Below are 3,368 nucleotides of genomic sequence, written 5' to 3' on the forward strand. Positions count from 1 at the left end.
ATTTTGTGCTTTTTGGTTAATGATTTCATACTTTTTACTTACTTTTGCCCTTTTTGGTTAATGATTACTCTGCTTACTGGTTAACCATTTGCCCTTTCGGACTTAGTCTCTGGACATTGTTTTCGACATTTTGGTTAATGATTTCACACTTTTAACTTAATTTTGTGCTTTTTGGTTAATGATTTCATACTTTTTACTTACTTTTGCGATTTTTGGTTAATGATTACTCTGCTTACTGGTTAACCATTTGCCCTTTCGGACTTAGTCTCTGGACATTATTTTCGGGTTTTTGGTTAATGATTTCACACTTTTTACTTACTTTTGCGATTTTTGGTTAATGATTACTCTGCTTACTGGTTAACCATTTGCCCTTTCGGACTTAGTCTCTGGACATTGTTTTCGACATTTTGGTTAATGATTTCACACTTTTAACTTAATTTTGTGCTTTTTGGTTAATGATTTCATACTTTTTACTTACTTTTGCCCTTTTTGGTTAATGATTACTCTGCTTACTGGTTAACCATTTGCCCTTTCGGACTTAGTCTCTGGACATTGTTTTCGACATTTTGGTTAATGATTTCACACTTTTAACTTAATTTTGTGCTTTTTGGTTAATGATTTCATACTTTTTACTTACTTTTGCGATTTTTGGTTAATGATTACTCTGCTTACTGGTTAACCATTTGCCCTTTCGCACTTAGTCTCTGGAGATTATTTTCGACTTTTTGGTTAATGATTTCACACTTTTAACTTAATTTTGTGCTTTTTGGTTAATGATTTCATACTTTTTACTTACTTTTGCCCTTTTTGGTTAATGATTACTCTGCTTACTGGTTAACCATTTGCCCTTTCGGACTTGGTCTCTGGACATTATTTTCGAGTTTTTGGTTAATGATTTCACACTTTTTACTTACTTTTGCGATTTTTGGTTAATGATTTCACACTTTTTACTTACTTTTGCGATTTTTGGTTAATGATTACTCTGCTTACTGGTTAACCATTTGCCCTTTCGGACTTAGTCTCTGGAGATTATTTTCGAGTTTTTGGTTAATGATTTCACACTTTTTACTTACTTTTGCGATTTTTGGTTAATGATTTCACACTTTTTACTTACTTTTGCGATTTTTGGTTAATGATGACTCTGCTTACTGGTTAATTATTTGTACTTTCGGACTTGGTCTCTGGACATTATTTTCGAGTTTTTGGTTAATGATTTCACACTTTTAACATAATTTTGCGCTTTTTGGTTAATGATTACTCTGCTTACTGGTTAACCATTTGCCCTTTCGGACTTAGTCTCTGCACATTATTTTCGAGTTTTTGGTTAATGATTTCACACTTTTAACTTAATTTTGTGCTTTTTGGTTAATGATTTCATACTTTTTACTTACTTTTGCCCTTTTTGGTTAATGATTACTCTGCTTACTGGTTAACCATTTGCCCTTTCGGACTTAGTCTCTGGAGATTATTTTCGAGTTTTTGGTTAATGATTTCACACTTTAACATATTTTTAAGCTTTTTGGTTAATGATTACTCTGCTTACTGGTTAACCATTTGCCCTTTCGGACTTAGTCTCTGCACATTATTTTCGAGTTTTTGGTTAATGATTTCACACTTTTAACATATTTTTGCGCTTTTTGGTTAATGATTACTCTGCTTACTGGTTAACCATTTGCCCTTTCGGACTTAGTCTCTGCACATTATTTTCGACTTTTTGGTTAATGATTTCACACTTTTAACATATTTTTGCGCTTTTTGGTTAATGATTTCATACTTTTTACTTACTTTTGCGCCTTTTGGTTAATGATTACTCTGCTTACTGGTTAACCATTTGCCCTTTCGGACTTAGTCTCTGGAGATTATTTTCGAGTTTTTGGTTAATGATTTCACACTTTTTACTTACTTTTGCGATTTTTGGTTAATGATTACTCTGCTTACTGGTTAACCATTTGCCCTTTCGGACTTAGTCTCTGCACATTATTTTCGAGTTTTTGGTTAATGATTTCACACTTTTAACATATTTTTGCGCTTTTTGGTTAATGATTACTCTGCTTACTGGTTAACCATTTGCCCTTTCGGACTTAGTCTCTGCACATTATTTTCGACTTTTTGGTTAATGATTTCACACTTTTAACATATTTTTGCGCTTTTTGGTTAATGATTTCATACTTTTTACTTACTTTTGCGCCTTTTGGTTAATGATTACTCTGCTTACTGGTTAACCATTTGCCCTTTCGGACTTAGTCTCTGGAGATTATTTTCGAGTTTTTGGTTAATGATTTCACACTTTTTACTTACTTTTGCGATTTTTGGTTAATGATTACTCTGCTTACTGGTTAACCATTTGCCCTTTTGGACTTAGTCTCTGGACATTATTTTCGGGTTTTTGGTTAATGATTTCACACTTTTTACTTACTTTTGCGATTTTTGGTTAATGATGACTCTGCTTACTGGTTAACCATTTGCCCTTTCGCACTTAGTCTCTGGAGATTATTTTCGACTTTTTGGTTAATGATTTCACACTTTTAACTTAATTTTGTGCTTTTTGGTTAATGATTTCATACTTTTTACTTACTTTTGCCCTTTTTGGTTAATGATTACTCTGCTTACTGGTTAACCATTTGCCCTTTCGGACTTGGTCTCTGGACATTATTTTCGAGTTTTTGGTTAATGATTTCACACTTTTTACTTACTTTTGCGATTTTTGGTTAATGATTTCACACTTCTTACTTACTTTTGCGATTTTTGGTTAATGATTACTCTGCTTACTGGTTAACCATTTGCCCTTTCGGACTTAGTCTCTGGACATTATTTTCGAGTTTTTGGTTAATGATTTCACACTTTTTACTTACTTTTGCGATTTTTGGTTAATGATTTCACACTTTTTACTTACTTTTGCGATTTTTGGTTAATGATGACTCTGCTTACTGGTTAATTATTTGTACTTTCGGACTTGGTCTCTGGACATTATTTTCGACTTTTTGGTTAATGATTTCACACTTTTAACATAATTTTGCGCTTTTTGGTTAATGATTACTCTGCTTGCTTGTTACTGATTTCCCCTTTCGGACTTGATCTCTGGCCGTTCTTTTCGACCTTTTTGGATCAGGTTTCCACACTCTGAAATTATTTTGGGCTCACTGATTAGGCGAGATCAAGGGGGCATGCCTGGGCACTTTGGGCTCAGTTTGGGAAGGCGGCGTCCGTGTGCTCCTCCGCCCTTCCCGCACTTGCGGCTAGGTTTGCCAAACTGCGCTGACCCGCAGCCCTGCCTTTTTGCCCACGGCACACGGAACGACTCAAGTCTGGCTCCGTTCCAGGCCGTTGCCTCCGGCTGCCCGCCGTCCGGCCGGCCTGGGACGTACCCC

The sequence above is a fragment of the Heterodontus francisci genome, unplaced genomic scaffold, assembly GCF_036365525.1.
Source record: "Heterodontus francisci isolate sHetFra1 unplaced genomic scaffold, sHetFra1.hap1 HAP1_SCAFFOLD_1571, whole genome shotgun sequence".
Taxonomy (NCBI): domain Eukaryota; kingdom Metazoa; phylum Chordata; class Chondrichthyes; order Heterodontiformes; family Heterodontidae; genus Heterodontus; species Heterodontus francisci.